This window comes from Acinonyx jubatus, chromosome B2 (assembly GCF_027475565.1).
Source record: "Acinonyx jubatus isolate Ajub_Pintada_27869175 chromosome B2, VMU_Ajub_asm_v1.0, whole genome shotgun sequence".
In the NCBI taxonomy this organism is placed as follows: domain Eukaryota; kingdom Metazoa; phylum Chordata; class Mammalia; order Carnivora; family Felidae; genus Acinonyx; species Acinonyx jubatus.
The window spans coordinates 20,598,404-20,610,955 of NC_069385.1; the positions used below are offsets into that span (position 1 = coordinate 20,598,404).

General features: G+C 39.9%; 1 protein-coding gene and 1 pseudogene across 5 annotated transcripts in view; both read left to right on the plus strand.

Moving 5' to 3' along the window:
• EPM2A (EPM2A glucan phosphatase, laforin) overlaps nt 1-12,552 on the plus strand; it is a 157,879-nt gene that overhangs the window by 11,705 nt on the left and 133,622 nt on the right. The gene's annotated exons all lie outside the window — the stretch shown is intronic.
• LOC128315661 (ADP/ATP translocase 3-like) lies at nt 3,732-9,853 on the plus strand (annotated as a pseudogene).

Here is a 12,552-nt window from a genome sequence, read left to right on the forward strand (position 1 = left end):
CCTTGCCTTGTGGATCCAAACCAGTTGTACTAGACAGGAGGAAAATAATCCAGGAGTAGATATTATTGCAGTTTCTTATTCAGTCTCCCCCAGTACCTGATCCTCTATCATTTGCCAGAGAGTTAATGAGAGCTGAAATGAAAATTCTTGCTGCTTTTATACGATTTGTTCACGTCCCCTAGAAGCAGAATGAGGTTCTAGTTTTAGGGTAGGTTAAAGAAAAAATATGTCGCATGCTCACACAGTGTGGAGGGAGAAAAGTTATGAACTTTTTCTTTTTAAAGGTGGTACATTGACTACAATCTTAAAAATGTTCTTTGCTGCTCCTAAAGAAACAAAATAATCAGTTGGATAAAGCATTAATTTAAACAAGTGTAGGGGCACAAGTATAGGGTTAAGCATCTGACTCGATTTTGGCTCAGGTCATGATCTCACAGTTTGTGAGTTTGAGCCCCGTGTTGGGATCTGCATGGGCAGTGTGGAGCCTGCTTGGGATTTTCTCTCTCTCCCTATCTCTCTGCCCTTCCCTTGCTTGCTCTCTCTCTCAAAATAAAAAATAATAAGAAAATAATTTAAAAATTTTAAACAAGTATAACATACTTTATGTTGTTTAATTTGGGAAAATAAAATGCATATAGTGGAGATTTTATATTTCACTGTGTTTCTTTGTGTAAAAATAATGCTCATGAGTATTTGGGATGCGAGAGGGAGTGAGGAAAAGATTTACAGTTGGACTTAATGAGATGAGAAACGTCAGAGGAGATTTCAACTTTCTGCAAAAGACTCAGGCTCTGCTGGCAGGTCAGGTCCCCCTCGCTGGGCGTCGCTTAGGTCTTGCTATCGGCTTCTGCACAGGAAGGCTCATTAAAATGTTCTGTTATTCCGAGATCCTCAACTTGAATATTGTTATCTGGACAGTTCTCTGTTTTTTGCTCCGATGGTGGGATCCTGGGCTGCGTCCAGCCAGCGTAGGTCTGTAGTACAGCCAGTATGCACCGAGTGAGAAGCTTAACATTTTCAGTTCTATGACCTTCATGTTTTTAACTGTTAAATCATAATGTCACATTAACATAACATAGAGCTTTATCCTGAATTTTAGCTAATTAAACCATAGAGAATTAGATAAACAGTTACTGTGAAATCATTTTCTTTTCAGTTTAGTAAACTATAATTTTATATTATAGTTATTATATTATATTGTATTATATTATATTATATTATAATTATAATGATGTAATATATTATGTTGTCATAATTCTATATTATGTCCATGAGCAAAGAAGATTTTTATCAACATTTCACTTATGATTGCCAAAATTTCTGGATGCTATATTTGTAGATTTTATGAACTATTTGTGCTTTTGGAAAAAGTTACTATAGCATTTAGATTCATGTCTTTTGCTATAAAGTACCAATTTATTACCTTCATCATTGACTGAAATCACTAAAAAATCTATTTGAGGAGCGTGACGACCGTTACCCAGAACAATTCCAGAGCTGGAGAAATTTTGGACTCCCATTCACCGAAGATTGTATTTGGAGGTTACACTGTTATTTCCATGATCTTATATTCAGAGCTAATCTCAATATAGTCTATTAAGTTCTGAGGTTGTGCGGATTCTGAATGTTGAATACAGAAACATATTGGCTTAAAGCATCGCTTTAACACCAGTTCAGAATAATTATGAAGAAGTATTGAGCTAATACATGTGAATATGCTTTGTAAATGGAAGTAATAATTATTTTATATTAAAATATTGACAGGATTTTATCACTGGCTTATATATTTATCGTTTTTTAGTGATATTTCGCATTTATTTGCAATGAGGGAGTATCCTATAAAAATTTTCTTAGAAAAGCACTTTATGTGTATACATTTTTGCAAAAGCTTCAGTCTTTACTTATTCTGTTTGGAAATTTGAATCTGCAATTTTTACTTGATGATGTCTTTTGATTGTAGTTGAAGAGGTTTTATTATTTTTCAGAGAGATGCACTTAGAATTCATTAGTGAATCGATCTAATTAGGTGTGAGGAATGTAGAGAGACATAATCCAAATCAGACTTAAAACAGGGAACTCTTTTAGGTACTCTGCTATTACAAAGATGAAAAAAAATACTATGAAAATAAAAATGTATTAATTTCACTAAACTTCACATTTTAGTCTTGTTTAAAACCTTATTTTGGTATTAGCCATTGAGAAAGGATGTATATAACTTTCCCTTCCTCAATTAGAAAAAAATCCTAACAAATCAGAATAGGTGTTTGATTCACATATTCAACTCAACACAATTTTGAGGCTCAGTTATCCACCTGGAATTGTAATAGGTGCTTGGAAACAACAGTGAAAAATTCACAGCTCTTGAACTTAAGAGATTTATATTCTAGCTGAGAAGGCAAAGATTTATAATCAAGGAGGGACCGTGACAGAAATCTGAAAATCTATATGCAGTGATGCGGAGGAAGTTCATCCCAGTAAGAATTCAGGAATGGGAGAGGGGTTAGGGAAGTCTTTATAGAAGGGATAGTGTTTTAAACAAACCTGGTATTTAAAGAAAGAGGATCTTCCCTCATTATTTTTTTCTGTAATTGTGAAAGTAAAAGCATCAGAATTATTTTTAGAAATCAGCCAGATGTGAGAATCATGGTTTTATTAGAGTGAGTGACAAGGGAAAAGCCGAAGTCTGGGGTTCAAAGGCATTTAAGTGGTTAGGCCTTTTGTGATAGGACTCCCTGGAAGGCCTGTGATGGGTGGCTGAGCTGTACAGAGGAGAGTGCTTTGGGGGCAGCTGGTGAGGGAGGTGGGAATGGGGACTGCAGGAGGGAGGGGGGCATCCTCTGTGGGGGGGCGAGTAGGGCCTTCTTTCCTGAGGCCTGGAGGACTGAGGCAGGGACAGCCTTTCTCTCTGCTTTGTTCATTTTGAGCCACTGCTGTTGGCATCTTTTCTTTTTCTGCAAGTGTAATTCAGGGAACTCTGTAGAGAATTTTCTAGATGCATCAGTGATTCCCTAACCTGACTGAGCATTAGGATCACCTGGTGCATTAATTAGTTAATATACAGTGCAATATTGATTTCAGAAGTAGAATTCAGTGATTCCTCATTTATATACAACACCCAGTGCTCATCACAACAGGTGCCCTTTTTAATACCCATCACCCATCTAACCCATTCCTCACCTACTTCCCTCCATCAACCCTCAGTTTGTTTTCTATCATTGAGTCTCTTGTGGTTTGTTTCCTTCTCTTCTCCCCCCCTCCCCCGCCCCCATGCTTCCCATCTGTTCATCTGTTTTGTTTTTTAAATTCCACATATGAGGAGGGATACCTGGGTGGCTCAGTCAGTTAAGTGTCTGACTTCAGCTCAGGTCATGATCTCATGGTTCCTGAGTTTGAGGCCTGCATTGGGCTCTCTGCTGTCAGCACAAAGTCCACTTCAGATCTTCTGTTCCCCTCTCTCTTTACCCCTCCCCGCTCACATTTTCTCTCTCTCTCTCTCTCTCTCTCAAATATAAACATTAAAAAATAAATTCCACATATGAGTGAAATCATATGATATTTGTCTTTATCTGATTGACTTATTTCACTTAGCTTAATACATTCTAGCTCTATCCATGTCATTGCAAATGGCAAGATTTCATTCCTTTTGATGGCTAATTTCCAGTATGTATATGTGTGTGTATACACACACACACACACACACACACACACAATCTTCTTTATCCATTCAGCAGTCGATGGACATCTGTACTCTCTCCATAGTATGGCTATTGTTGATAATGCTGCTATAAACATTGGGCTGCATGTATGCCTTCAAATCTGTATTTTTGTATCCTTTGGGTGAATACCTAATAGTGCAACTGCTGGATCATAGCGTTGTTCTATTTTTTTTTTTTACATTTATTTATTTTTGAGACACAGAGACAGAGCATGAGCAGGAGAGGAGCAGAGAGTGAGAGACACACAGAATCCGAAGCAGGCTCCAGGCTTTGAGCTGTCAGCACAGGGCCCAACACAGGGCTCGAACCCATGAACCAGGAGATCATGACTTGAGCTGAAGACAGATGCTTAACCAACTGAGCCACCCAGGCACCCCTACTTTTAGTTTTTTGAGGAAACTCCATTCTGTTTTCCAGAGTGGCTGTACCAGTTTGCATTCCCACCAACCGTGCAAGAGGGTTTCCCTTTCTTCGCATCCTTGCCAACACCTATTTTTCTTGTGTTGTTAATTTCAGCCATTCTGACAGGTGTGAGGTGGTAGCTCATCATGGTTTTGATTTGTATTTCCCTGATGATGAGTAGTGTTGAGCATCTTTTCGTGTGTCTGTTAGCCATCTGGATGTCTTCTTTGGAAAAATGTCTTTCACATCTTCTGCCCATTTCTTAACTGGGTTGTTCATTTTTTGGGTGTTGAGTTTGATAAGTTCATTATAGATTTTGGATACTAAAATCATATATGTTAATGCAAATTTCTTTTCCCATTTTGTTGGTTGCCTTTTAGTTTTGTTGATTGTTTTCATTGACCTAGTGAGCTTTTAAAATGTTAAAAACATTTAAAAAATGTTTTTATTTGTTTATTTATTTATTTATTTTTGAGAGAGAGAGAGAGCAAGAGAGTGAGCGGGGGAGGGGCAGACAGAGAGGGGAACAGAGGATCTGAAGTGGGCTTTGTGCTGATAGCAGCGAGCCCAATGCAGGGCTCGAACCCATGAACCATGAGGTGCCCCAACCTGGTGAGCTTTTTAAACATACAGATTCTTGGGTCAATTGCAGATTTATGGAATCTCCAAAGGTGGAATCTAGAAATTCATTTATTTAAAAGGAGTTTTATTGAGATCTAAGTTACATGTCATAAAATTCACCCCTTTAAGCGTAAAATTCAGTGGTTTTTAGTATATTTACAACGTTGTGTAATTAACATTAATTCTCCAACATTTTCACAACAAATCAATCCCTGTTTCTCCTTCCTCCATCCTCTGGCAAATGCAGTAATATATTTTCTGTCTCTGTTCATTTGCCTATTTTGAATATTTCATACAAATGGAACCATACAATATGGGGCTCTTTGTAACTGATTATACATTCTTCATTCGTACTTTCATGGTTTAAAGACACTAGCTCAGTCACTTAAGTAAGTTTGTAGAAGCATAACTTCTTAGGCTGGGCTGATTACATCATGAACCCCTGGGGTGTGACCAGCATTTCCTCATCTACATCCTTAAGAGATTTTGATTTAATAGTTCTGAGACTGGCCAGGGAATAAGAATTTTACAGTTTCCCAAGGTACTTTTGAAAACCAGGTGGTTTGGGAGACCACTGTAAGGGATTCTGCAAGTTGCAATAGTTCCATTCAACCCATACCCCACCCCCAGCCACCTCTTTTTATTTTCATCCTACTGCTTCTGTTATGGTTTGGTTTCTTGGCATTTCAGTGGCCTTTTACAAGATCTAACTCCTTTGTGTCCCTTCTCTATTCAGTCCTTCCTCCACACTGCTACCAGGATTATCTTCCTAAAATACAAATTGGATAGTGTCACATCTAAGATTAAAAATTCTTTGATGATTTCTTATTTCCTGCAAAATGAATCCAAACTTCTTACTATGACCTTTGAGGCTCCTCACAATCTGTCAGTTATCTACTTTTGTCTGCACTCGTGCCACTTGCTGAAAACAATCAAGAGTTCCAGCCACCCAGACTCTTTATTTCCCCCCAACATTTCATGCAACTCTTTGATAATGCTATCGCTTTTCTTGGATTTCTGTCACAGTTGTGGCAGTCTTAGATCTGCAATGAACCATGCTATGTTATTCCATTGGCTTTGGTGGAATAATATGAAAATCAGAGGCGGCTTCTTCAAATAATTTATACTTATGATACAGTTCTTAAATACAAATGATTATATGATGTAAAATTATTGAATCTATCTAAACCAAACCTTCTGGTTAAGGTACAACACCCATACAGGCATATACTTATTTCCTTGGATTAGGGATACAGGGGATTAGTATCTTAATCTCTATGGGGTGTCTGCCATGGTCCGTTGGTGGCATTGTAGGCCAGATTGCTTTCTTTTTCTCTGGCAGCTGCCGAGGCCATCCGTGTTGGTTGGACTCAGTATGAAGGCTTTCATTAGAGCTTCTGGTCAGAGGCTCAACCTTCCAGCATTAGCAACGGGAAGGAATACTATGCAGTCTTCCAACTGGAGATCTTATGGAGCTATGAAAATTGTAGCACACAGTTTAGTGAACTCACATAGTTTTAGTCATATACAGTAAAACTTTGGACTGCAAGTAATTTGTCCTGTGAGTGTTCTGCAAGGCAAGCAAACATTTCTAATAAATTTTAACTTGATAAATGAGCGATGTCTTGCAATATGAGTAGTATGTGATGCTGAATGTCACATGATCACAACTGAGCCACTGGTTCTCATTCTCTCTCTCTCCCTCTCTCCTTCTCTCTCTCTCTCTCTCTCTCTCTCTCTCTCTCTCTCTCTCTCTCTCTGTGGGATTGTGAGTGATCATCTCCCATGCTCAGATGTTTGGTCTCAGGCTGCAGTGTTAGGCAGAAATAAGTGATTTTTCAGAACATTGGAAGGTGCCCACAACTGGCACTAGTGTATTTTCTGTCACGTAAAAGCACCCATGGGCCGTCCTTTGCTTTTCCAGACAAGAGTAAGCTAGGAGTGCTTTGCTTCCTTCTATGTCAGGCTGCCTGCAGATACAGACCCTTTGCTGCCTTATTGCCAGTTACATTAAATACAGTATATGACAAGAGTTTATTAATACTGTACTGTAGTGAACATCCATGAGAGCGTGTACAATGGCCCTCATGCAGAAAAAGGTTGAAAAGAAAGGCAGTAAGAAGAAGGAGATGATTACAGTGGAAGTTAAGAAAGAAATCATCAAGAAGTACGAATGAGGTATGCGAGTGGCTGAAATTGCAAGATATTATAAGAAATCCACATCTGCATCTTGTCTGCAGAGGAGGAGGAGAAAAAAGCGGACGAATCCCTTACTTCAAATGAGATTAGGGAGATATGTAGAATGTGGGAAACAGTGCCAAATTTTGTAGAAAAGCACCACCTGAATAAGGCCGTAGTAGTGTGAGCAATGAATCTGTTCAACAACAATGCAATGTCACATTTTCACAAAATCCTCAAAAGGAGGCAAAAACAAATGTCGTTGGATAGATTCCTTGTTAACATTGCGAGAAAAGAAAAAGAGTCCATTGGGCCAATAGACAGCAGTGATTTCTGTGAGTGATATAGAAAGTTGTCCTACACAGTAACCTTCCTCTCTCTTGTCTCCCTCACAGCAGCCACGAAGGTTTTCAAAGTTAAGTGAAGGTTAATTTGTTTATTTTCCTTTATATTTTGTATTTTTTATTATTTTGTATTACATTACAGTATTGTAATCATTTTTAAGTGTTTTTTTCTTACTTTTTTGAGAGAGCATGAGTGGGGAGTGTCAGGGAGAGAGGGGGACGGAAGATCCAAAGCAGACCTGGTGCTGACAAGCTGACAGCAGCAAGCCCAATGTGGGGCTTGAACTCATGAACTATGAGATCATGACCTGAGTCAAAATTGGACGATCAACTGACTGAGCCACCCAGGTATCCCTATTGTAACCATTTTTATATGAATATTTTTGGATTGTGGAACGAATCATCTGAGTTTCCATTATTTCTTATGGGGAAATTTGCCTTGATATAGAAGTGTTTTGGATTACAAGCATGTTTCTGGAATGAATTATGCTCGAAAACCAAGGTTTTACTGTATACGATTAATGCCTGTACTGGCTCTGTTGCCCCACTCAACTGGTTGTGGGTTTGACATACTTTGAGTTAGGCAACCCTGACATGTTGATCCTGGATATAATTTGTGTACCACTCCCACCTCCATGGCTATGGTTTTATGTATAGGTACATTGAGCAACCCTGCCATACTGCTTCTCATCAGATGTGGTAACCTGCAGTAGAAACAGGCAGCTTTCAGGACTTTGTATTGATAAAGTACTATGTCAGTACTGGGACTTGGGACAATAAATCAGAGTTATAAACGTTCGAAATACGTTTCTACTAGTCTAATACATACTCGTGTAGATCTCATGTGTCTGACATCTACATACTCCAAGTCCTCTGGCCTTCTATGATAACCCTTTCTTTTAACATTTAAGTAAAACTGCTTGAATTCCCATCTGGCAGACTGAGAGATCTGACCTCTGTCCTTTATGTTACCCAGAACCACCTTTCCTCAGCATATTTGGAAAAGGTGGGGTAAGGCATACTGTTAATTGTTTGCCAATGTTCACATCCTCTCCCTCTGGGTGAATTATTCTTCTTTGCTCTGTTGAAGAAGAATATCTTTGTCATATGGCTTGCTTTGGTTAATAAAATATAAGAGGAAATGATGTGTGTCACTTCCTATTGCTTTGCCACACTCCTTTCTCTCTGCCAAGAGATTTCTATTGATGTTCCAAATAGTGACTACTCTGTCTGATGATCCCAGCCTGAAGATGATGAAATGTGAAGAATGGCCCTTGCTTAGCCAATCCACAGTGAACTCCAGCCCAGGCAAGAAATAAACCTTTGCTCTTCTAGGAGACCGGATAACTTAGGTGTTTATTATCATAGCATGCCCTATGATCTAAAACAATGCCTAGCACTTGGCGGGTGTTCATTAAATACTTGATGAATGAATGAACTTGAGCAAGGTACTTTCCAGGTGTCTCAAACTGTTATACTAAAACTGTCTTCTCATCTTCAGTGTGGTCCTGGACTAGTGAATAATAGAAATACACTATTGTCTTAAAGCAACAGTGTCTAAAAGACATTTCAGGGGGACAAAAACATTATTTCAAGTTGAAGGAGACATGCATATGATACAGAATAGAGCACAAATCTCACAGGAATTTTTAAGGGAAAAATACAAGTCTTCCAAGAATTTTCATGACAGTATGGAGTACTGCTTCAAGCTATGTTCCCAAGACCCCTTGGAGATGTTTGAGAAGCTTTGATAATCGCCGAGTCTCTGTTTTCTCTTCTCTGAAATACTTCCTGGCCGGAGACCTCACTGCCACCATCTCTGAGACGGCCGTGACCCTGATCAGCGGGCTCAGTGGCTGCTGCAGGTGCGAGCAGATTGCCGCCAACCAGCTGTGCAAGGGCATCGCAGACTGCATCGTGCGCATCCCCAAGGAGCAGGGCGTGCTACCCTGACCTGGCCAACGTCATCCGCTACTTCCCCACACACGGCCTCAACCTGACCTTCCGGGATAAGTACAACCAGATCTTCCTGGAGGGGGGAGGGGCGTGGACAAGCGCACACACTTCTGGAGTTATTTTGCCGGTGATCTGGCCTCAGGTGGGGCACCTGGAGCCACCTCCCTCTGCTTCATTCCCCCACCCCCCCCGCTGGATTTTGCCAGAACCCAAGTGGCAGCCGACATGGGGAAGTCTGAGCAGGAGTTCAAAGGCCTGGGGGACTGTCTGGTAAAGATGACCAGGCACCGGGGCCTGGACCACGGCTTCAGTGTCTCGGGGCAGGGGCATCACCATCGTCCACCCGTTGGCCTACTTCGGCGTGTACGACCCAGCCAAAGGCATGCTCCCGGGCCCCAGGAACACCCCCAGACCGTGACAGCCGCGGAAGGCGGGCTCTCCTGCCCCTTCCACACCGTGCAGCTGTGGGTGATGATGCGGTGGGGGCACAAAGGAGCTGACGTTACATACGAGGGGACCCTCGACTGCTGGTGGAAACCTTCCATGACGAAGGGGGAAAAACCTTATTCAAGGGCACATGGTCCAATGTCCTGGGGGCCAGGGTGCGCCTTTGTGCTGGTTCTGTACGCGAGCTGAAGAAAGTCATAGCGGTGTGCTTCCCAGACGGGGACCAAGGCCATCACGTAGAATACTTATGTTAGGGACCACTGATATTCGAGAAATTCCGGTGTCCTTGCCCGGCCAGATCACGTGTAGAGGACTGGGGAAGGTTCTAAAAGGAGCTCTTTGTGATGGACCATTGGCACCAGATTCCATGTATTGGTTGTGGAGGCTGGGGGTGGGAAGGGGATTTAGGACCTCTTGGTGAGACCACAGGCAGTTCCGCCACACTGACCCTAGAGTCCAGGTGCTTGTGGGACCTTAGTTGTGTTTAAGCACTTAAGAATCGTGTCTCCGTTTGTACTTAAGCACTGTTCTCTTTTGCACAGCCGAATGTTTGCAATTATGTTTCATGTCCAGCATTCTCCTGCAAAACCATAAAAACTGGGACACAGAGAAAAAACAAAACAAAAGAAAACAGAACTCTTGTTTGGACAAGAGTAGGCAGAGGGTCTTTCAGGGGGGCTCCGTGGTGTAAGCAGCCTTGACCTGGGAGTGCATCCTTGGTCTCCAGTGAACATAGGGCTCTGTCAAGTCACTTAATCCACTAGAACCTCAGACTCAGGAAAAGATGTGCTTACACAGTTGCTGTCTGTCCCACTGGACTTTTATTTTTGAGGAATAATATATTTGAAAGTACTTTGAAAATCACTAAGCTTTATCGTTCCAATTAAAAATTGATAGGGAATTTTTGCAGTCTTCAAATTTCAAGATTTTATTTATGTTATAATTCCACTGGGTGGCAGTATTTCACTTGTACTCTACTATAATTCTATAGTTTGTATATAATCTCAGGAAAAAAAAAAGAATTTAATCACAATCTCATTATCTCCCCAACGTATCTTTCCACTTTCTCCTCCTGTGTACTCCCTATCTCCCAAAAGAATTCTGAGAAACAGTCACCATTCATTTAAAAAAGATTTAATGACAAATGTGAGGACAGTCACCGTAAGAGAGAGGTTTGTCCAGAACTTCTGCTTCATTTGGGAGGAAGTGTTAGATAGCTTAATTTTGTTCAGATGTAAGCAAATTACTTTGATGTAGGTAATTAAAACCAGTTGAAAATCACCTATAAAAATCTTGCCACTGGCTTTTTTGTGAATGCTTTAACAATGACTTTTTTTTTTTTTAAATAAACTCATTTGGACATTTTTGACTGATATTATCATGGATGCTTGCTTATTTTATCCTGTGTATCATAAGATCATAAAGTTGTGCAGATTCCTTTGATGTCTATGACGTGTTTGAGAAACACTTTATCATGGTTCCATATCAGTTAACTTTGTGTCAGAATTTCTTAGAGAATCAATTCTACAAGATAAGTTAAATAAGACAAGTACCCTTATAAATCTTGGTAAGTGATTCCTTGCTGACTTCTGTTAATATTGAGGCTTCACTGTAAGTGGCAGGCTAGGCCTCCTGGAGTAGTCTTGTTCTGTAGCATGGAAAAAGTAAAAATTCTTTAGCAACATGGTGGAATGCTAGTTTTCACCTATAAAGAGACCGTCAATATGATTTTTATACGTCCGCAAAGACTACATTCTGTATGTACAAGAGAAAGCAGCTAGGTGCTTTGGAAAAATTAGGCTGTTGAAAAGCTGTTTATAAAACTTGATGTAGATAGAGAAATCTTCATTTTTAAATGGTGATTCTTGATGTTTAATTTAAATTTTGTGCCAGATAGATCTTTGCTGTTTTCAGGGAGGAAAAAAAAAAAGAATAAGTTAAAAAAAAAAATTTATGTCTAAAGTTGAATTGATATGTTAATGAAAATTTCATCTCTTTCTCTGATGGCCATAATTATAAAGCACAATTCCTTTTTCCACTATACATAATAATGATAAGCTGTATGCACTGTGTGCATGAGCATTTAAAAACATTTTTTGAAGGGCACCTGGTAGCTCAGTCAGGCGTCTGACTTCGGCTCAGGTCAGATCTCACAGCTCATGAGTTCGAGCCCCGCGTCAGGATCTGTGCTGACAACTCAGAGCCTGGAGCCTGCTTCCGATTCTGTGCCTCTCCCCTGCTCATGCTCTGTCTCTCTCTCTCTCTGTCTCTCTGTCTCTCTCTCAAAAATAAATAAACATTAATTTTTTTTTAATTTTGAGGAAGATTATTCATAGCTTTTCACTGATTCTCAAAGGGACTTATGACTCACAAAAAGATAAAAAAAAAACCCACCTTGATATTTCGCCATCATTACATATTTTTAAGGAGCTTTAAAATTGCTTTAGAAGTCTTGCCTCATCAAATAATTAATAATCCTCATTTATACAGGGGGAAAAATGGAGGAACGTTGCATCTTAGTTTCAGTAAAGAATTTTAGAAAAATTTCCCAATTTTTTTGTCCGCAAATTGGAAAATGACTGGCTGGCTAATAGACAAGTTAGGTGGATTCACGCTAGTTGAACAGCTGACTGATGAACCAGTAGAACATGAGGGTGAGTGCAAGTGGCTTTTTACAAGTCACTTTATTCTAGATCCTTTCCTGCTAAATCTTTTTATCAGTAATTTAGGACGCATGCTTATCAAGTTTCCTGGTAAGAGATGAACTGGGCGAGATAGTAGCTATTTTGTTTGAGAGAAGCAATATTCAAAATTTGAAGTCCCCAAAGTAGGAATAAACCAAGAAGAAAATAAAAGTCAAGTCTTATATTTGCACCAATGAGCTATTT